We start from the raw sequence: 23,790 nt of genomic DNA, 5'->3' as shown, positions 1-23,790 counted from the left end.
AACATTCCTCCAGCCTTTCCCTACTGTCCAATTCCAGAGCCATTTCACTATTTTTTTTTTTTTTTTTTGAGATGGAGTCTGGCTCTCTTGCCCAGGCTGGAGTGAAGTGGTGCAATCTCGGCTCACTGCAAGCTCCACCTCCCAGGTTCAAGAGATTCTCCTGCCTCAGCCTCCCGAGTAGCTGGGACTATAGTCACCCACCACCATGCCTGGATAATTTTTTGTATTTTTAGTAGAGACAGCGTTTCACCATGTTGGCCAGGCTGGCCTCAATCTCCTGACCTTGTGATCCACCCGCCTCAGCCTCCCAAAGTGCTGGGATTACCCATTTCACATATTTAGTCCTTTGTTATGGCAGAACCACACCTTCAAGTACCAAAATCTGTATTTTTTTGAATTGCTGTTACTCCAAATTTCTCCAAACTTAGCAGCTTAAAACAACACAAATTTATTATCTTATATACTTGAGGAGAAAAGTCCAAAGTGAATCTGACGGGGCTAAAATCAAGGTATTGGCAGGGATATGTTTGTGTCTACAGTCTCTAGGAGAGACTTGGCTTTGCTGCATTTTTCGGCTTTAATGGCCTGCCTGCATTATTTGGCTCATGAACCAGTTCTATCTTCAAAGCTAATAATAGCCGTTCAAGTATTTCTTATATCACATCACTCTGACAGTAATTCTTCTTTCTCCCTCCTCCACATTTAAGGAAATGTGTAATTACCTAAATTAAGGATAATTACCTAAATTAAGGATAATGTCCTTAAGTTGTGGTCAGCTTGTTAGCAGTTTTTCTTCCATCTGCAATCTTAAGTACCTCTTGCCATGTGACATAGACCATTCACACTTTCTGAGTGCCAGGACATGGGCACCTTTGGGAAGTTGTTATCCTGCCTTTGCCCACCATCCCATTGGATTCTTTTTTGTGGATTTCACTTTAAATACTTATTTAAAGTATTTCTTCAAATAATACTTTAACGTGTTAATCACAATTATTTTAACAACAGTGTCAACCATCTCTGATATCTGGGTCATCTGTGGGTCTGAGTTTGATTTCTGTTTGTTCCCTTTGCCCTGTCTCATATGCATGCTTCCTTTCTGTTGAAAGCTGAACAATGCCCATTAAAGTTCCTGAGCCTCTGGCTGCTGCTGCCTTCCTCTGTGGAGAGTTCTGTATCCTCTTTTACATAAATGGAGCCAACAGATCACTTTAATCCAAACATGGACTGAGATGTTCAAAGAATGAGCTGCCATCTCTGTAAAAAGCTCAGGCTACATCTGTTTCACCCCTACTCTTAGAATACAGCAAGCTAGAGATCCCAACTGAGATGGCAGGGTGCTTCCCACACTCCTGCTGCATGAAAATCCCTCCTGCTGTGCCCTCCCTGATCACTGCCTCCTGTCTAAACCTCCTGTATCACAACTTCCTCTCTGGATAGTCTCACTTTCTTCTGCTTTGAGATCCAGCTGAGAACGCCTCCACCCCATGTCCTGTCCATTTGGGACAATTTGACTCACATGCCTGCAACACAGGCCTGGGATTCAGACCAGTGTTCCTTGATACTTTTGCGATTTTCTTCCTAGCTCAAAAACCCCAGCCCCTCTGATTGTGTGTGGTGTCATCGCTGTCATCCTCTGACAGCCTGGTTGCCTCCCGCATTTGTTAAAGACATGAACCCACCTTCCCACCTTGGCCTCATGTCTGCCTTCATTGTCCTCCCTGACATCAGCATCCCCGAGGACCGGCCTCTCCTCTCCCCACCTGCCATGTCTTCCTTACCCCCATGCCCTCCTACATCATATCTTGGGCAATCTTGTCTTCAGAACTGCAAGAGCCTGTCAGCCTCAGCTCACCACCTCTCTCCCCACGTCCTTCTTGTAATGCCCCCATTTCATCATCTTCATGGCCAAAATCAAGCTCTTTTCATTTTGTTGTGGCATCAATTGACCATCAACCACTTTTTCCAGACCTGTCTCTCCCTTATGTCCTGCTTCGCCCTTTCCTTCAATTAGACTCCAGGATCATCATTAGAAACCCTGTAATGAGTCCCTGCCCCACCTCCCATTTCCTCAGACCCACTAAAGCCCCTTTCTCCCTCTGCCCTGCCCCTCCCCAACTGCTGAATGTGCTCACAGTGACACACTCCACAGCGCTGGCTGGACTCACGAGTCCTCAAACAGGCAGGCAAAACCCCCAGCAATCCTAACGTGTTTGTTAAATGTTTCCCTCTCCTTTGTGCAGAAAGCTATTTCACACCCTCCCCGACCTCCTCAGCCCAGCAACATCTCACCCTTCCTGAGAAAACAGCAGCTGCCTCCCTTTTCACCCCAAACCCACCTGATTGCCTCTCCTGTGCTCACCCTGGCAGCCTTGCCTTTTATATCCCAGGGAGCTGCCCCCTTTTATGAAAGATCCTCTCCTCCCTTGCAGTTCCAGTGATAAAGCTGTGCACGGCAGCCATGGCTATCCAGCTGGCCCAGCCCAACAGAGATCTGTGGTTCCTCACTTGCCTGCACCTTCTCTGTCTTCTCCTCTTACCATCACCTCCAATATCAGCAGGTCCCGGTCCTTCTCTGCCTTCTCCCCTTACCATCATGTCCAATATCAGCAGGTCCTGGTGCTCTTTCCCTGAAAATATCCCAAGTCAGTTTCCTTCTCTCCACCTCAGCTGCCAGAGCCTGGCCCCACCATCATCCTCTCCCAGCTGGACAGGTGTTCCTGCCTTCCAAGTAGGGTCTCAACCTCCACCCTTGGAGGTAGACCTACAGGTAAAGCAGACACAAGGGAAGGAGTCTGGTCTGGTATCCAGCAGCTCACATCAAAACGGTCCTGTGAGGTTGCCTATTCCATGTTCTGGCTGTGGCTTGTGAAGGCAGCAAGAATCCCAACTGCCCCACGAGGCTGCCTTGAGCCGAGACAGACTTGCAGCAAATTGGGCCAATCCAGGTTGGCTTGAAGTCAAGTTGGAACATGAGCAGGAAGTGACAAAAGCTTCCCTGGAATTAAACGCTATTTAGATTGCGTTTCCAGTGCCAGGAAAGAGCTGGCTTCAAGATGGAGCAGAAAGTAATTTTTACCAAATAAATGATGGGAATGTCATCCCCTGAGACAGTTAGAAAATCTCCTTGGCATCTGGTTTTAATTATACTATCTGCTCACTATCATTCCCAAGACAGTATTTCTCAAAATTCCAAGATATAATTTCTATTCTTTCATTGAATATTTGCTAAATGCTTACACCATAACAGACACTATACAAGGTACTTGGGAAACAAGGAGGCATTAGACGTGTGCTGACAAGAAGCCGTGTGCAGGAGAAGACGTCGTGCCATGGGGGTCATGGAATCCCTTGCCGAGGACCCCTCTCCTGACACCTCCAACTCCACACTGAGTCCTCCATGAGGACAGCCACCATTTCTTCCTCACCATCCAGCCATTGGTCGGTGCCATTCCCACATCAGGCTGCAGGTTGACGGGAGGCTTCTTAGGGAACCAAGAGGAAGGTGAGCAGGCACCGGCCCCAGCCTGAGCCTCACAACCCTGCAGAGTCACAATCTCCCTGGCTGGGGAGCATGTAGGTATACATTGAACTTCGCCGTGGTATCCCAGGAATTGAAGCCAGTGTTTTTCAAAAAGGATTCCACACAGGCATTATTCCTGCAAAATGACCTAAGAGGGAGGGAAAATATAGGTATCTGAGAGTGAGGGAAGAGAGAAAGAGGAAGCCTGGTGTCTCAGCAACTGATACACAATGTCTTCCTTCAAAGACCTGTGGGACTTTCTAGGAGTTATGTATTAGAATAAAGCGGCTGAGCTGGATGCGGAGACTCACGCCTGTAATCCCAGCACTTTGCAAGGCTGAGGCAGGTGGATCACCTGAGCTCAGGAGTTGAGACCAGCCTGGCCAACATGGGGAAACCCTGTCTCTACTAAAAATACAAAATCAGCCAGGTGTGATGGTGCGCACCTGTAATCCCAGCTACTCGGGAGGCTGAAGCAGGAGAATTGCTTGAACCCGGGAGGCGGAGGTCGAAGTGAGCTGAGACGGCGCCATTGCACTCCACCCTGGGCAACAAGAGCGAAACTGCATCTCAAAACAAACAAACAAAGAAGCAAACAACAACAAAAAAGAATAAAGTGGCTGAGACTGTTAGCAACTCTTCGCTTCAACCCTCCATTCTCCACACTCACGTGGCTGTGGGTGCTTCCAGGCCTCCTCTGCTGGCCTCTCCCGGGGCTCTCACCTGATGCACCTGTGAGGCAGCCTGGAAAGATATGCATATTGGAAACCAAATGGAGAAGACAACTGTGGAAATAAAGTTGGAAGGGCAAATTGAGGAGGATGTCCTAAATTGAGCCAGAAGAGATTTGTAGCAATGTCATCAGATGCAAACACACCACCCTTGGGTGGACTCAGACCAGGGACCAGGTTGCCCGAGTCTCCCTATGCCCAGAGTGAGCCACACGTATGGGTGGGGAGTGGGTGTGCCATGCTACTCAGAATCCACACAGGTAGGCAGAGCGCTGAACTTGCTCATCACTTGCTGGGACAGTTCCAGCTCACACGAGAGGAGAGAGTAAAGGCTGGACACTCCGAGGCAAAATATGCACTGAGCCAGGCGTGGGGGAGGGAGCTGGCCTGAGCCACCTTTATCGATGCAGGCACCGACCATGCAGCAAGGCTTCCGTCCGTTGGATCTAGTCCTCATGACAGCCCTGTGAAGTCATATCATCCTCAACTGTAGAGATCTCGGATTTGGGGATTAGGAATTTAGGGTTCAGAGAGGTCTAGCCACTTCACTAAAGTCACATCAGAAGCAGCTGGGAGCCAGGGTTTGCCTGACTCCTAACCAGGTCTCTCTTCTGCAAGCTGCAGCCAAGGTGGGAGAGGATGGGGCAATAAGACACGGGTAAGATTGTGGGACCAGAAAGGCACTGAAGCTGTTGTGAGGCTGCAGGAAAGATATGGCTGTTCCTGTGGTTGACCTGAGCCAGCTGCCACCAGGGTCAGGGGCGGTGGGTAGAGAAAAAAGAAACCTCAGAGGCAAACAGCCTGGGAAAAATCAGAGGTCTGGGTAACGGCTCTGCCCAGACATCTGCTGGGGCCAAGCTGGGGCGGGCAGGGGGTTTCATGTCAAATCAGCAGATGAGAGGTCTCGGGAGGTTCTGGGGAAGAAGGAGACAAAGGCCAGACAGGTGAGGTTCCCGTCTCAGGAGCAACGAAGCAGGAAGGTCAGTGTAATGAAAACACAGAGGAAGGATATAATTCCCAACTCCATGTACTGCAGAACTACAGGAATTAAATTACAACCCTCCACTGAGAATAAACCAGCTGGTAACAATGAGAGCAGGGCCGGTGCCCCAGGCCCTGCAGTTTCGGGTACAGCACCCAGGCACACCCAGGAATCTGGCTCAGCAGCTCCCAGACCCTCCAGCGGGGCATTGGTCTGAACAAAAGACTCATGCCATGGACCTGGCCTCTGTTTCAAGGAGAGGCTGCACCCGCTCAAACTCACAAATGGGCCCACAGAAGCTGAAGAGCAAGCTCCTTTGCTTCCTTGCCTAGAATTGGTGTGTGGATGCCAGACTCCCTGTGATGTCACAGAACCAGCAGCTGGCCAAAGGGCGCTTCAGTTTTGCAGGTTTTCATGGCTGAAGCTGCTGACCCAGAGAGGGCATCATATAAATCAGACGTGTCCTGGAGAGTTCCGCTGAGAAGAAATGGAAAAGAGGAGTGCTTCAGGGATGGGAGGCGCATCTTGCATGTTGTTAAGAGATGACTACAGATACATCTTTACATTTTCATTAAAAAATCAATAAGTCAAGTCATAATTATCGACTTTCATTCCAGTACACCATTTCCAAAATCTTTTCAGAGAACTGATCTCATTTGGCCCTCGCTGAAGGGACCCTGCTGGTTTCAGCACTGACAGATCAACAGTTTGGAAGCTGTCACTCCTTCCCCTACGAGAAGAAAAAAAAACGGAACCGTACTGAAAATGAGTAACTTTTCTTAGGGCCCTCGGAGAGTGCAGGTCACAGGGCAAACCGCCTCCCTGAGATCTGGAGTGATGGCTCAATCCTGGGAGCCAAAAGCACCACGAGCTGACTTGGAACAGACGCCACAGCAGCTACACACTGGTGGGGGTACCTCAACGGACATTTCGACAAACTGCTGAAGGCAGATTGAGGACGAGTGTGAGAATGAGAAACTCCTCAGGGCCACTGTCTTAGGAATTGCACGCTTTCATGAGCATCACGTCCACGGAGCCCCCTGGGTTCCTGGGGTGCAGATCCAAGGTGGGTCCCCACACATCTATGGCATGGGAGAGAGGAGCTCTTGTTAAATGTGCCCAGAGCGTGCTCCATGACCAGGACTGCAATCCAGCCAGGAAGACTCTCAAAGCCTTCTCCGATGTGAGGAGAAAGAAATTCCCCAATTCCAGCCTCCTCCAGCCTTGAGAAAGGCCACGCCCCAGAGAAATGGATCCACTAAAAGCCTGAGATTTAATTGTAAAGTTACACAATGTTTCTCTTCTACACCAGCAGGGCTCCAGTATAATATCAGGGCATTACAGCAGAAAGAGCTTCAAGACAGAGGCTGTCTCTGAAGGAGAGTATGTAAGGAAGTCTCTGCTCTAGAGGAAGAGAAAAATAAAGACAGCAGAAAAATTTGAAGACTCTGGCACCTGGAGTTCCAGTGAATATTACATACAGACAAACTCTAACCCAGATCAACACAAAAGCTCAGATAGAAGTCCTATTGATTCAGCTCCTATTAATCAATCAGCACATCCCACTTTCAACAAACAATTACAAAACTATTTTGCCTATTGTCAAGAAACACAGTCTGGAGACAAATCAAGCATCAGAATCAGAGTCAGATAGGATACTGATTTTGGAATTCGAAGACAAGAAATTTGACTATAATTGTAAAGTAAAGGCTCTAATGGAAAAGACAGACATGCATTAACAGATGGGTAATGTAAGCAGAGAGATGGGAAATTTAAGAATCAAAAGGAGGCCGGGCATGGTGACTCACACCTGTAATCCCAGCACTTTGGGAGGCCAAGGCGGGTGGATCACCTGAGGTCAAGAGTTTGAGACCAGCCTGGCCAACATGGCAAAGCCCCGTCTCTACTAAAAATACAAAAATTAGCTGGACATGGTGGCATGAACCTGTAATCCCAGCTACTTGGGAGGCTGAGGCAGGAGAATCACTTGAATCTGGGAGGCGGAGGTTGCAGTGAGCCGAGATTATGCCACCACACTCCAGCCTGAGTGACAGAGCGAGACTCCATCTCAAAAAAAAAAAAAAAAAGTGAAATAAAAAACTTGTACCAAAAATGCAGAATGCCTCTGGTGGGTCCAACAGTGGACACACAAAGAAAAGAATTGGGAGGTCCACAGAAACTTCCCCCACCACCCACCACTAAATTGCAAAGAGAAAATTAGTCAGAAGACAAAAAGGAAAACAGAACATCCCAGAACCACATGACAGTTTCAAAAGGTGTGTCTTAGTCTGTGAGGGCTGCTATAACAAAATATCATCAACTGGGCAGCTTAGAAACAATGGAAATCTATTTCTTACTGTCCCAGAGGCTGGGAAGTCCAAGACGGAGGCATCGGCAGATTCCAAATCTAGTGAGAGCTTGCTTCCTGGTTCACAGACGGCACCGTCTTGCTGTGTCCTCACGTGGTAAAAAGGACAAGGCAGCTCTCTTGGGCTTCTTCTATAAGGTCACGAATTCCATTCACAAGAGCTTCATCGTCATCTTCCAAAGGACCTACCTCAAATCAAATCATATTGGGGGATTAGGTTTCAACACGTGAATTTGCGGGGTAACACCAAAATTAAGGACATAGCAAAGTAACATACATGTGTGATTGGACTATCAGAAGAGGGAAAAAAGATAACAGAGCAGAAATGAATATGTATCTGAAGTCATAATGGCTGAGAACATCCCAAAATTAATGACAGACTCCTAAACACAGACCCAGGAAGCTCTCTGAACAGCAAGTAGGATTTTTTTAAATTACATCTAGGTATATCACATCCATATTATATTCAAACATCAGCAAACCAAAGACAAAGAGGAGAACTTGAAAGAAGCCAGAAAAAAGCATAGCACCTCCCCTATATGAGAGCAGGAATAAGAATTCAGCAGACTTGGAAGGACAGTGGAGTGAAATCTTTCCAATATTAAAGTATTGACGTTTTCAAGACCCAACTCTAGTCTCTTTCCCTTCCACGCACCACCAAAGATCCTGTTGTCACCACGGGCCGCCGCCCCACCCAGTGTTACCAGTATTGTAAGAAGAAGCCATACCCATTCTTACTTCTGCCAAGGTTTCCCTAATGCCAAGATTCGCCTCTTTGACCTGGGTTGGAAGAAGGCAAAAGTGGATGAGTTTCTGCTCTGTGGCCACATGGTGTCAGATGAATATGAGCAGCTCTCCTCTGGAGCCCTGGAGGCTGCCCTATTTGTGCCAGTAAGTACATGGAGACAGAAAATAATATAGGCCAGAAATTCAGACTCCATAAAGAAAGAAAGAACATTGGAGAAGGGATAAATGAAGGTAAAATAGAATTTTTATTTTTTATTCTTAATTGAGTCAATAAATAACTGTTCAAAGTAACAGTAACCATTTATTAGATTATTATAGTATATGGAATAGTGAAATGGCAAAAGAAATGGAAGGGAGGAATTGAGAATATTCTAAGAACCTGCACTACACAAGAAGCAGTGTAGTGTTATTTGAAGGCAGACTTGGGTTAGTTAAAAATATGTATTGAATACTTTAGAGCAGCCAGACTGGAAAAAAAAATGTATTTTTAAAGGAGTATAATAGATAAACTGAGAGAGGAGATAAAATGGATTATTTTTATTGTTACTATTGTTTTGAGGCAGAGTCTCACTCTGTCACCCAGGCTGGAGTGCAGCGGTGCGATCTCAGCTCACTACAACCTCCGCCTCCTGGGTTCAAGCAATTCTCATGCCTCAGTCTCCTGAGTTGCTGGGATTACAGATGTGTGCCACCGCATGCAGCTAATTTTTTATATTTTTAGAAGAGACAGGGTTTCACCATGTTGGCAAGGCTGGTCTTAAACTCCTGACCTCAGGTGATCCACCCACGTTGGCCTCCCATAGTGTTAGGATTACAGGCATAAGACACCGAACCAAGCCTAAAATAGAATCTTATAAAATGCTCAGTTCAAAGCACAGAAGGCAAAAAGAGAAATTTCTTTAAAAAGAAACAAAGAACAAGTGTAAGTAAAACGCAAACATCACAAACATAGTAAATATTAATAAAATTATATAAAAATCACTTTAAATGTGAATAGTCTAAATATACCAATTGAAATACAGAGATTGTCAGAGTGGATTAAAAAAACACAAGATCCAAGTACATGTTATTACAAGAGACCAACTTTACACATAAAGACTCAGCTAGCTTAAAAGAAAAGGGATAGAGAAAGCTATACCATGTTAATACTAACAAAAAGAAAGCTGTAGTCACTTTATGAATCTCAAAAGCAAACTTCTAAACAAACAACCAAAAATTATCAGTGATAAAGAAATATTGTATAATGATAAAAGCATCAATTCTTCAAGAAGACATAACAATCTTAAAAGTGTGTGTACCTAAAGACAGAGTGTCAAAATGCTTCAGGGAAAGAAAAGGGAAGAAGCAATGGACAAATCCTCTATTACATTGGAAGACTTCAACAACCCTCTGTCAGCAATTGATAGATCAAGCAAGCAGAAAATCATTAAAGGTAGAGTTGACCTGAGCAGCACTATTAATCAACTAGATCTCATTGACATTTATAGAACACTTCATCCAACAATGGCAGAATACACATTCCCTTCAAGTTCACATTCAGTACTCGGAAAGATAGGCCACATCCCAGGCCATGAATACACCTCAAAGGCTAGGAATCATACAAAATATGTTCTCAGAAAACAAAGGGCTTACACTGGAAACCACCAGCAGAAAGATAGCTGAAAGATGCTGAAATATTTGAAGATTAAATAATACTCTTCTAAAGAACACATAAGCCAAAGAAATTATAAGCAAACTTTAAAACAATTTTGAACTAAATAAAAATAAGATAACATCAAAACTTGTGGGATACAGTAAAATCGGTGATTAAAAGGAAATGCATAGGATTAAATACATATCATAGAAATTAAGAAAGATCTAAAATCAATAATCTAAGCTCCAACATGAAGAAGCTAGAGAAAGGACTACAACTGAAGCCTATAAAGCAAGAACAAGAAAAGAAATAATTTTAAATTTTAAACAAGAAGTCAATGAAATTGAACCAGAAAAGCAATAGAGAAAATCAATAAAATTAAAAGTTGGTTCTTGGAAAAGTTTTGTAAAATTGATAAACTTCTAAGCAGGCTAACCAATGAAAAGAGAAGACATAAATTGCAGGTGTCATAGAAGAAATAGTGGGCATCGCTACTGAATCCAGGGACATTAAAATGGAAACAAAGGAGATACAAAAAACTCCGACTCCACACATCTGATCTTTTAGATAAAGTGAACTGATTTCTTGAAAGACACAAACCATCAAAACCCATACAATGAGAATTATATCATTTGAATAGGTATATAGCTAATAAATAAATTAAATCAATAATGAACAACCTTTCAACAACAATGACAACAGCAATGACAAGAAACAAAGCCCAGATAATGGCATTGGTGAATTCTACCAAAAACCTTTAAGGAAGCCATGATACCAATTATCTACTGACATAGTCGATGTATGTCCCCACCCAAATCTCATACTGAAATATAATCTCCAGTGTTGGAGGTGGAGCCTGGTGGGAGGTGATTGGATCATGGGGGCAGATTTTTCACGAATAGTTTAACACCATCCCTCTAGGTACTGTCCTCCTGATAGTGAGTGAGTGAGTTCTCATGAGATCTGGTCTCGATTTCTCTTGCTCCTGCTTTTGCCATGTGACAAGCCTGCTCCCTCTTTGCTTTCTGCCATGACTGGAAGTTTCCTGAGGTCTCCTGAGAAGCAGATGCTGCCATGCTTTCTGTACAACCTGCAGAACCGTGAGCCAATTAAACTTATTTTCTTATTGATATAAATTATAAATTATCCCATCTTGGTATTTCTTTATAACAATGTGAGAATGAACTAATATGGCTACAAAATATTACTCTTCCAGAACAGAGGGAAGAACTCTTAATTAATTGTCTGAGGCCAGTCTTACAGTAATATCAAAACCAGAAAAAGATGTAACAAGAAGAAAAACTGCAGAGCAAAATCTCTTATAACCAAACTACTTAACAAAATAGTAGCAAGGCAAATTCAACAATGCATAAAATAATTGTGCAATGTGACTGAGTGGGATTTATCCCAGGTATGCAAGACGGTGTCAACATTTAAAAATCAGTCAGTGCAACTGATTATATCAACTGTCTATACAAGAAAATTCATGTGATATTTATTAGTGCTAAACTTGACAAATTCCCACATCCTTTCATGACAAAAACTCTCAGCAAACTAGGAATAGAGAGAACTTCCTCAACTTAATAAAGAACATATTTTTTAAAAATTATGGCTAATATGACACAGTGGTGAGAAATTGAATGCTTTCTCCATATGATTGGAAATAAGGCAAAAATAAGAGAATGTCTTCTCTTTACACTCTTATTCAACATCATCCTGAAAATCCTAGCTAGTGCAGTAAGATGAGAAAAGGAAATAAAAAGTGAGTATATACATTTGAAAGGAAAACATAAAACTGCCTTTATTCACAGATGACATGACATTATTCATGTAGAAAATCCGAAAGAATAAACAAAAATACTCTTGGAACTAATAAGCAATTATAGCAAGGCCACAGGATAAAAGACTAATACACAAAAGTCAGTTGCTTTCCAATATACCAACAATAAACAGCTGTAATTTGAAATTTTAAAATAATATCATTTACAATAGCCCAATATATAGTTAAATAGAAATATATAAGTATATAACTCACAAAATATATATAGGATCTGTATGAGAAAAACTACATAACACAGATGAATAAATCGATTATCTAAATAAAGGAATAAATACTTTGTGTTCGTGGATTGCAAGACTCAATGTTGTTAAGATAACAATTTTTCTCAAATTGACCTAAAGATTCGACACAATCCTTATCAAAATCCCAGGAAATTATTTTGTAGATGTTGACAAACTGATAAAGTTTATATGGAAAGGAAAAAGGGATATAATCGTCAATACAATACTGAAGAACAAAGTTGGAGGGCTTCTACTTGATTTCAAAACTTACTTTAAAGCTACAATAATCAAAAAAAGTGTTCTATTGGCAAAAGAATAGACTCCTCGATCAATGGAATAGAATAAAGAGTTCACAGAAATATAGTCAATTGATCTTTGACAAAAGAGCAAAGGCAATTTAATATAGAAAAGATCATCTCTTCAACTAATTGTGCTGTAACAATTGGAACTCCATATTAAAATAAAATAAACCTAGACACAGACTTTAAAACTTTCACAAAAATTAACTAAAAAAGGATGATAGATCTAAGTGTGAAATTCAAAACTCTAGACATAGGAAGAAGAAAAATACATAGAAAGACATGGAAGAGGAGGAGGGGGAGAAATGGGCCTAGGAAATTATATGAGACCTTGCGTTTGGTGATGTGTTTTTAGATACAACACCAAAAAACACAATTTAGAAAAAAATGATAAGTTGGATCTTATTAAAACTAAAAACTTCTACTTTATTAAACCCAATGTTAAGAGAAGCCACAGACTAGGAGAAAATATTTGCAAAACACAATTTGATAAAGGATGTGTACCAAAATTTGTATAAAATATGCTTCGAACTCAGCAATAAGAAAACAAGAAACCCAATTCAAAAATGGGTAAAACATCTAAGCAGACACATCATGAAATAAATTGGGCCATGGCAAATAAGCAAAGAAAAAGATGTCCTAGACCAACTATCATTAGAAAGCTGCAAACTAAAACGACAACGTGAACCACGACACATTTATATCAGAATGGCTAAAATTTTTAAAAAATGACAATACCCATTGCGGGCAAAGATGGGAGTAACACAAACTCACACATTAATGTGAGTAATTGTGCTAGTTACAATGTAAAATGATGGAGCCACTTTGGAAGACAGTTTGGAAGTTTCTTCCAAAACTAAACACAATCTTACCATCTGATCCAGCAAATATGCTCCTGATATTTACCCAACTGATTTGAAAATTTATTTCTACAAACAAACAAACAAGAAATACTCATGCAAGTGTTTACTGCAGCCATATTTACAACCACCAAAAACTGGAAGCAAATAAGATGGCCTTCAATAGGTGAAGTGACGGGCAAAATACAGTTCATCTATTCGATACCATATTATTAGCAATAGCATAGAAGATGGACTCTTAAGCTGCAAAAAGACATACACATCTCAGATGCATATTGCTGAATAAAAGCCAGTTTGAAAAGGATCCACATTGTGTGACTCCAATTATGTGGCATTTAGGCAAAGACAAAACTATGAAGATAGTAAATATATCAGTGATTGCCACAGATTCAGGAAGCGAGAGTGAGGATTATATATAGTATATATATAGTTATGTGTATATATATAATTTTTAAAAATATCACTAAGGAGCTCAAGGAAATAATGGGATGGAATGAAGAATGTGACACAATAATCTAACTGCACTAAAATGTATAATGCAGCCTCATGGAAGAGGATGTCAGAGAAAGAAGCTGATGCATGTAACTTTGGAAGTCAGTGGTCAGTGACACTAGAGACAAAAGAAGCTGTGCACAGCACTGTGCTTTAGTTGACACAGTTGTTTCTCACAGAACATGACATAACAACTCTGAAACCACTGTCTATGTGTACTGTAATTGAACATTTAAGTAAGGGTTTTTTCACTGTTGGAGTAGGAGGTTAGAGGTAAGCAAGGGGAGGAGGCTAGAATGGCCCACATGGAAACAGATTGGAGTTGGCATGATCAATATCAACTCTTTTCACTTAATATTGATAGAGATGTTAAATATAAGAATATTTATAGGTATGTTTATAAACACACATTTCCTTGCTCTATCAGAAGTGATGGCACCCTAGTAGCAATGGGATACGCAGCATCTAGATCTTGGTTTCCAGTACCAGTCTCCATAAAAGGAACCAGGACTTCTCAAAGAAATATGTCTGATTCTCGGACTGATATACAGAAGATGTACTTAGAGCTTCTTATAGTGCCAGAAAGTAAGGAAGCACTAAACACACACTCACACACACACAATGACACAGTGATAGGGATACATCAAAGGGATTCAAGAGCCCTTTGAAAGAGCTCCCCATGGCCAAAGTTGACACATTTGTAGCAACAAAATTAAATAGTATTGGATTAAAATCCAACATATAAAATAAATATGTGTGAGTCGATACTGATATAAGTAGATGATTGAATAAATAAATACAAGGGGAAAAAGAGGTGAATCTCGCATGCAGAAGAATCTCAAAGACTTCGTGTAGATGCTCCATCACTTATGTCTACATGTGCAGCTCCATTTTCCCTAAGCACAGGCTGCACACAGTGACTTCCTACTGAAGATTACAATATGAGAATGGGGGGAAAGGGGAACCACAGTGGAGACACCTGACAAGCACGCATCATCCAGGTGACCAAGGTCAATCTCCTCAGTGATAAGTCATGTTGACAGAATGTAGTCTTGATGGGATGTGATGAAAATGAAACTTCACCTCTTTGTTTAGTCTTGCCCCACTCAAAACCTCAGTGTAATAATGGAAGCATCAGATACATCCCAACGGAGTAGGATTCTGCAGGATGCGTGGCTTACAACTGCTGAGGCCAAGAAAAAGGAGAAAAGTCTGAGACCCGCTCACAGCCCAGAGGAGCCTCAGGAGCCACGGCAGCCGGATGTCATGTGGTGTCCTGGGCGAGATCCTCCATGGGATCCTGTAGGTAGGAACTAAGATCTGACTAAAGTATGAACTTTAGGTAACAATGTACCAATTCATTTTCAGAAATGTACTAAACTATGTGTGATTTAATAATAGGGGAAACTGGGCATGTACATGGAAACTTTTTATACCATCTTCACAACATTTTTGAAACTTCCAAATGTTCTAAATAAAAAGTTTATTTTAAAAATGAGTTATCAGCTGGGCATGGTGGCTCACACCTGTAATCCCAGCACTTTGAAAGGCTGAGGCAGGGTGGATCACTTGAGGTCAGGAGTTCAAGACCAGCCTGGCCAAGACGGTGAAACCCTGTCTCTACTAAAAATACAAAAATTAGCTGGGCGTGGTGGTGTGCAGCTGTAATCCCAGCTACTTGGGAGGCTAAGGCAGGAGAATCACTTGAACCCGGGAGGCAGAGGTTGCAATGAGCTGAGATTGCACCATTGCACTCCAGCTTGAATGACAGAGGTTGACACCATCTCAAAAAAAAAAAAAAAAAAAAAAAGCATTATAAGTTATTCCAGGAAAAAGTAAAACAAGAAAAATGTAAGAAACAAACTATTCTATGAAAAGAAAATCATTCAAATCTAACAAAATTAGTAACAAGTACATAGTTTTAGGAAATACATTATATTTCTCAATCATCAGAAAATGGGAATTCAGAGAGTTTTTGACATTATTTTAAAGGTTAATTCTCAATTTCACTGACTTAGACTTTGAAAATACTTGGGGTAAAATTATTTTTACTTTAAATTTATTTTCAAATGATACTGTTATCCCTATGCTGTAAAGATCATATTGATCTTGGGTGGAAAGAGTTATTAAATAGCCAGCATTTGCTAAGCATTTGTAATAAACTAAAATAAATCAATTTTCTGATATGGATTAAAACACTGTTCAGATAATTACACAGATATTTTGAAACCCTATATTAAATCGTTTATCCTCAAAATAAACAAATTATAGTAGCCTATTTTATTTTTATACTAAAAAATCTATTACATTATAGTATCTTGTTATACTAAAATGACTATAGATGTTTATGAAGTTATGATCTTCAGCTCTAGCAGTGTAATTGGTTAAAAAATGAGGTCCGGTTGTACAACTTTCACAGTCTGAAAATCATAAGACTAAGTAATTGGAAATTGGAAACTTGTTCTGAGGGCCATAGGTTCAGAGCAAGAAGCCGTGTCATTAAAGCAAAAATGAATTTATGGGAGATGAGACAGAAGCTCTGGCAGAAAGGATCCCTATGTCCAGCTCACAGATGCACAAACTGCCCCTGACTCCAGCCGGCTGCTAAGGACAGGCAGCTTGGAACAGAGTCTCCTGTGCTTTGGCATGCATGGAGGGTGGGGAGTCAGAAAAGACAACCAGAAAGGTGTGCCAAGGAGCAAGGTTGGGAATCTACCCATGAAAGGAAGTGGGCAGGAGAGACACACCGGCTGCTCAGGGTAAGCATTATTTGAGTACTGGATTCAGAGTCCTGAGTTGATGCAGGAGAGAATTTATGTCCAAATGCACAGCTATGGGGTTGAACGCAGTGGGTTCAGGGGCACCTCGTCTCCCTCTCCAACCGGGCTCCTTCACTCCCACCAGGCCCTTGGTGACCCCCCTGTACACAAGAGGAGGACAGCACTCCCCTGCCAGCTCCTACTAAGAGTGAGAGGTGATGGGGTTTGTGCCACCAACCAGGCTAGAGCAGGAAGTGAGTCCCAGGGAGTGGAGGAAACCCAGGGGCCAGCTGTTAACTCCACACAAGGTGAGCGTGGTCAAGAGTAGACACACTGGCTCGAGGAATTTTCCTGCTTTTTTTCCCTAAAGACCGTGCCCTTGCTACCGAAGCATATCAGTGTGGAAATCAGCTGAGGGCACCGTTGCTAATAAGCCTTCACTTTGCTAGAATTGGAGAAATGATTTTCTCCTTAGCAGACCTTTTCTTAAAGCTGGTCGGCTGTTGAAGCAACTGGGTGGCCAGTTAAAGTTATGAAAACATGTCTGCATCCTTGCTGAGAGAGGTCAGAGCACCCGACCTCTTCAGGACCTGCTCAGATGGCTGTTGATGATACCTTGAGCCTTTCTTTTGTTGTCTCACACTTGCAGAAAAGAGAAATCCCAGGTCACAGCCTGCGCATGAAAGAAGATCCCATCTCTCAGCTCATGTCAATCTGGTCTCCAGGAAAATACACACGGAGAGCCTGGGTGGACACACCACGTGACTCCCGCAGGGTCATCACACTGGGAGGCACACCTGCTGTGATGGTGGGGGTGGAGTTGGGGGGAAAGGAGAGTCTTTCAGCAGCTGGAGGGCGCTGCACTCTGCTCCTCTGCCATTTTCAAGCCATCATACCAAGAATGACTTGAGCAAAAGCTTATGTGCCCAGAGAAAATATGCTGGATAAAAAATAGCTGGTGTGGGGGCCGCTGGAAAGAGGAGGAATGGACAAAAGTGGACAAAATGCCAGGAGGAGCAGTTCCATCTCTGATAAGGTTGAGAGGGATCAGAGGAGGAAAGGGAAGGAAAACAGTAGCAGCCAGCCTGCTCTTGGTGCAGCTCCTCCGCTGAGCAGGTTTTGTGCCTGGAGCACTGCATTCAGCCTCTCCTGACTTCTTGACAAGCCTCCTTTTGAACGCTCTTCCTATGGTGCAGAAAGAGATGAGATTTTGGAAAGCTATGGGAATTTTCTGAAGTTACAAAGGATGGATTCAAGTGTGGCTGATCCAAAGTGTCATTCTGAGGCCCAGGGCTCTCAGTAAGATCACTCACCTAAGTCCACAGGAGGAGGTCAAGAGCCTGGGCTCTTGGAGGTAGCTGCCTGGTTTCAAATTTTGGCCCCACCACGACCAAATTCTCGGCAACCCAGGCAAGTCACTCAGTATTTCTGAGACTCTGCTCTGTAATCTATAACCCTGAGATGCTAAAAGCTATTTAAATGAAATAATGCCCGTCAACAGTAGAGCCAAGCACAGCATCTGCTCCTTGGAGGCCCCAGACATGATGACTGCTGTTGCCTCCCCCTTGTTGCTGGGGAGATCAAGGTTAGCAAAAATGCCCAGAGCTGAGGGAGAAGACAGTCTTCTGTTGCTCAGGGGTAGGAGCATGCAAGGCCTTGATCAGGGCCTGCCGTGGCAGAGGCTGGCCTGTAATTCCCTTGAGGACTTCTGGAATCTTCCTGCACTTGGATCTTTCTCCCGGAAGGGAAGGGGCTCCAGTGGCCAGGGCGACTCTTCTTCACTCCTGCTGAGGCTGCTACTCTGCCACCCACCTTCCTTCCAGGTCCCCTGCCTCCTGTTCCTCCAAGACTTTGCAATCATTAAGCCCAGGCCAGCGCCATGCACAGCAGCCTTTGCAGGTGCATTGAGACCACTCGCCATGGTCTTGAAATTCCTGCACCAGGACCCATAAATTTTATAGCTGGTCCTGCATGGAACCCTGGGGTTTCAGGGTTAGGGGGCTTCAGAGCTCACTGAGGTCAATCTCCCCAGGCTATAGATGAGAAATCAGGACCAGGGATGGGGAGGGAGCTGTCCTACCTTGGCTGCTCTCTGAGTCAGCCCCATTGTCTCCCACCAAGCTCAGGGTGGCCTAGCCCTCCCTCCTAAACGCCCTCTAAGTCACCTGGATTCTGTCTGCCCACTGGCAGGCAGCCATCCCCTCTGTGGCATAGCAGGCACCGGGCATGGAGAAAATGAGTCCTTGGCAGATACGGGTGGGTTGCCATGGCTACCTCCCATAGGATGAGGACTGGGAGAATCATCACCCATGAAATGCTCAAAAACTTGACTAAGGCCAGGTGAAGTGGTTCACGCCTGTGATCCCAGCACTTTGGGAGGCTGAGGCAGGTGGATCACGAGGTCAGGAGTTCAAGACCAGCCTGGTCAACATGGTGAAAACCTGTCTCTACTAAAAATACAAAAATTAGCCGGGCGTGGTGGCACATGCCTGTAGTCCAAGCTACTCGGGAGGCTGAGGCAAGAGAGTTGCTCGAACCCCAAAAGGCAGAGGTCACAGTGAGCCGAGACCGCACCACTGCACTCTAGCACTCTAGCCTAGGCAACAGAGCAAGACTCGGTCTCAAAAAAAAAAGAAAAAAGAAAAGAAAAGCTTGCCTAAAACTGGGAGGGGATGGGCAAGGTGCTGGAGTTCAGGAATGCTCACGTTCTCAGAGCACCTGCATGGATGATGACACTGCCTGGCACTGTTACCACATTGCAGATGGAGAAGCGAGGCCGAAAGTCATGCAGCTGGAGAGAGGCAAGGGTTGGAACAAAGAGGGACGGGGACAGTCCCGAAGCCTGTCCTTGGCTGCCCACAGCAGACCCTGAGGGGTAGCCAGTGTGGGTTATCTCCATGGGATTCTGTCCCATGGGTAGTGGCTACAGCACTTGAAAGCACTCAAAGTCCCTGCCCTTCTGGAGCTCCCAAGTCAGGGAGAGCACCCCATCCTGTCTCCAGGTAGGATTACTGATGAGGGGAGGCCTAGAGCTGTGGTCCGAGGGATCTGAGGGTGGCAGGGGGTCAACAGCGTGGATCTGAGGATGGGGTCAGGGCAGGATGGACCAACGGCGGCAGGTTCTAGAATTTCACTCAGACCTTGGGTCTCTGTCAGGAAATCCATCCTCAGTCCCACAGCAGCCAAGCCTCAAGCTGCCAGCCACCCAGCGTGAGAGACGGGGCAGCCCTCCTGCTGCCAGACAACATTGTTTTGAAAATTGTACATGATGCGAAGTTATTTAAAAGTGTGTTTAAAGCCATAAACTATTAAAGAAATGGGAGGTAATATTAGGCCTGGCATTTAATATAACATCATTAAAGCTGTTACACTTTATTTTTAATTTTACAAGCTACGCTAAGGCTTGTCTAATTTTAAAATGTTTCCGAAACCTCTGTAACGAGTATATAAAAGGCTAAAATGATGGCATTTGTAAGGCTTGGGGCTCCTTGGGGAAAGGGGCTATATAAATTCTGGGATGAGCTTCCCTTCCACCAGCCGCACTCAGGAATCCCCGCCTGGTCCATGAGCACATGCCAGTGCAGAAAGGTTTCCTCTGTGCCAAAAGTTTAGATAAGACACCAGGATGTCTTGGGAGATGAAGAAGTTAAATGCATAGGCTCTGAGCAGCAGAGTACAAGTCCCAAATTCCATTCTCATTGCCCAAGAAAAGGGGTCTTGGTCCTTCCCTCTCTGAGCTTGATAATGCAATTTTACACACAATTTGGATCTAAGACTCTAAATCCTCAACAGGCTAGATAAAGGCAGGCTTGTGTGGCCAACACGCACCACAGCAGCAGGGAGATGCTGATCGCAAGCAAGACAGCACCAGGAACAGATCTGATTGCGTATGCACCACATTCCCTGGATCCACTCTTTGGGGATGGACGCTTTGGTAGATTCCGTGTCTTGGCTATTGTGAATAGTGCTCAAATTGACTTGGGAGGGCAGGTATTTCAGTTAGATAGAGACAGATTGACTTCAATCTATGCTCTACCTGGAAGTAGGATTGCTGGATCACGTGATAGTTCTATTTTTAATTTTTGGAGGAATCTCCATAGTGTTTTCCATAATGGTTGTGCTAGTTTACATTCCCACAAACGGTGTATAAATTCCCCTTTTCTTCGCCTCCTCAGACACGATGGAATAATACTCAGCCATAAAAAATAACCAAGTCCTGTCATTTGCAGCAATGTGGATGAACCTGGAGGACATTATGTTAAGTGAAATCAGCCAGGCACAGAAAGAGACGTACTGTAAAATCAAAATCATATGTGGTATCTTAAAAAGTTGATCTTATAAAATGATACAATGGACTTTGGGGACTCAGGGGAAGGATGGGAGGTGGGTGAGGGATAAAAGACTACATATAGGCCAGGCGCAGTGGCTCACTCTTGTAATCCCAGCACTTTGGGAGGCTGAGGCAGGTGGATCACGAGGTTAGGAGTTTGAGACCAGCCTGACCAACATGGTGAAACCCTGTCTCTACTAAAAAAATACAAAAATTAGCCAGGCATGGTGATGCGCACCTGTAATCCCAGCTACTCAGGGGGCTGAGGCAGGAGAATTGCTTGAACCCGGGAGGCGGAGGTTGTAGTGAGCCAAAATCAGGCCACTGCCCTCCAGCCTGGGAGACAGAGTGAGACTCTGCCTCAAAAAAAAAAAAAAAAAAAACTACACAGAGGGTATAGTATACACTGCTGCTCAGGTGATGGGTGTACCAGAATCTCAGAAATCAGCACTAAAGAACTGCTTCCCAAACACCACCTGTTCCCCAAAAACCTATTGAAATTTTTTTTTAAAAAACTACCTTCAAAAACAGAAAGTTAATCTTATAGAAATAGAGAGCAGAATGGTGGTTACAGAGTCTGGGGAATGAGGAGTGGGGAGAGTGGAGATGGGGAGAGGTTGGTCAAAGGACGCTAAGGTACAGTTAGGAGGAGGGATGCATCCCAGTGTTCCATTGCACAGTGAGGTGACCGTTGAACAGTAAGGTGTTGTAGATTTCAAAATAGCCGGAAGAGAGGACTTTGAATGTTCTCCCCACAAAGAAATGACAAATGTTGGAGGTGGTGGATTTGCTAATTACCCTGGATCATTACACGATGTTTACATACACAGAAATGTCACATGACACTTTATAGATAGGTATAATTATCATATCAATTAAAATTAAAAGAAAATGCTTAGGGTGGGCAAGGCAGCAGCAGATTTCAGCTGGCCTGAGAACATCTGACTGAATGCTGCTCCTTGCTCAGTCAAATCCTGGAATGTTCAAAGAGTAAATGCATCTGGATAGCGAGGCTTCTGCAACTTTTAATCAGTGGGTGTCTCTATTTTTATTTATATTTATTTATTTATTTATTTATTTATTTTTTGAGACAGAGTCTCGCTCTTTCACCCAGGCTGGAGTGCAGTGGCAAGATCTCGGCTCATTGCAAGCTCCACCTCCTGGGTTCATGCTATTCTCCTGCCTCAGCCTCCCAAGTAGCTGGGACTACAGGCGCCTGTAGTGAGCCAAGATCCTTTGACTGCACTCCAGCCTGGGTGACAGAGTAAGACTCCAACTGGTGACGTGCCTGTGGGGTGACCCAGAGAGGGAGACCCTGAATGCCTCCCAAATTCAGAGGCCACGCTTGCAACCCACAGACCCTGACCATGCCGCTCAGATCCCTGCAGGACTTGAGGGAGCTGCTTCCATGGTGGACCTGAGGAAGCGCCCATTGCATGGGACACTGCGGCCCCCATGGTAGAAGGAGCACAAGAGGCTTTGGTCTTTGCATGTTGCCAGAGGGTGAGCCAGGGTGATTCAGCCAAGCTTGGTGATGCTGCTGCTGCCCCTGACCTGAGACACAGGGACCCATTCTCCTCAGTGCGTGTTCAACAGGAGGGGTGGACATTGTGCTTATTAGGTGCACACCATGCATCAGGAAGCTTCATCCCTGATGCCCTGTGGGGCATATACTATTGCATCTCATTCGACGAGGTTAAAATAAGACAAAACATGGTCCAGCAAGTTCACAGTGCTCCTGGAGGCACACGGCCAGGCACCATGATGCTGGACAGAAAGCCCTGGGGTGCAGGACAGGCAGGCTGATGGGGGACAGGGGCTGGGGCTGGGGTTGGGCTCTGCCACACGTACTGGTGCTCAGGACAAGTCACCTGTCTGTGCACAGACATGCAGGGAACTCTGAGTCCTCACCTTCGTCTGCACCTCCCAGGAACCACACGGGAGCCTGGCTCTTCCAGAACCAGGCCAATGTTCTCAGGAAGGCCAAGATTCAGGCAGCACAACCAGAGACATCTGCTCACTACAACCTCCGCCTCCTGGTTTCAAGCGATTCTCCTGCCTCAGCCTCCCGAGTAGCTGGGATTACAGCTGCTTGCTACCACGCCCAGCTAATTTTTAATATTTTTTGGTAAAGTCAAGATTTTGCCATGTTGGTCAGGCTGGTCTTGAACTCCTGACCTCAGGTGATCCACTCGCCTCGCCTCCCAAAGTACTGGGATCACCGGCGTGAGCCACCATGCCCGGCCTCTAAAACTTTATTGAGCTATAATTAACATACAAAAATCACACACATTTGGAGGATACATTTCGATGAGTGTGGACGCAGGCATGTGCCTGAGATGCCATCTTCACCATCAAGTACTAAAGACATGCGTCGCCTGCCAAATTTCCCACTGCTCTTCTGTGTGTGAATGGGGAGGAGGGTGTGAGGGTGTGTGCATGTGTGTTGGGGTGTGAGGGTGTGTATGTGTGTTGGGGTGTGAGGGTGTGCATGTGGTAGGAACACTTAACATGAGGTCTCTCCTCTAATGTATTTTAAAGTGTGTGAGACTGGACTGTTAACCACAGGCACCGTGCTGTACAGCACGTCTCTGAATATGACTGCATGCCACCACCGCACAGGCAGGGCCAGAGAGCCCTGGGGCAGCGTGTGAAGTACCCAGAGCACCTAGCACATGCTAGGAGCTCAGCGAGCGCTCACGGAAGCCTCAGTTACCCACCTCTGTTCACAGGAGGTAGGGACGGTCCTTCCACAAGGTATAGGGAGAGGTGGCTCCTGGATGCCGGCAGCCCCCCGTGAGTGTTTAATCAGCTAGCAGAGGTGCCAAGATGGCAGAACGGGGTTTAGACATGACATGAGTGACGTCACTGGGTTCCCAGGCCTGCCTGTCCCTGGGACAGCACTTCCCACCCTAATCATTCGCCTGCCACTGGGTAGGTCATCGCTGTCCCCAACCCAGCCTCATCACAGCCCACTGTCTGTGTCTCAGCATTAAATTCTGCTCCTT

General features: G+C 44.5%; 1 protein-coding gene across 1 annotated transcript in view; it reads right to left on the bottom strand.

Annotated features, from left to right (window-relative positions):
• Window positions 1-23,790, bottom strand: part of LOC103785081 (uncharacterized) — a 434,732-nt gene that overhangs the window by 37,997 nt on the left and 372,945 nt on the right. Inside the window, exons 7-9 of the mRNA XM_063603246.1 lie at window positions 7,591-7,790; window positions 4,191-6,637; window positions 3,967-4,064 (exon numbers count right to left, since the gene is read on the bottom strand). The gene's annotated coding sequence lies outside the window, so the exon portion shown is untranslated. The remainder of the gene's footprint in view (window positions 1-3,966; window positions 4,065-4,190; window positions 6,638-7,590; window positions 7,791-23,790) is intronic.

The sequence above is a fragment of the Pan paniscus genome, chromosome 23 (genome assembly GCF_029289425.2).
Source record: "Pan paniscus chromosome 23, NHGRI_mPanPan1-v2.0_pri, whole genome shotgun sequence".
Taxonomy (NCBI): domain Eukaryota; kingdom Metazoa; phylum Chordata; class Mammalia; order Primates; family Hominidae; genus Pan; species Pan paniscus.
This window is presented reverse-complemented; position numbering and strand designations above follow the sequence as displayed.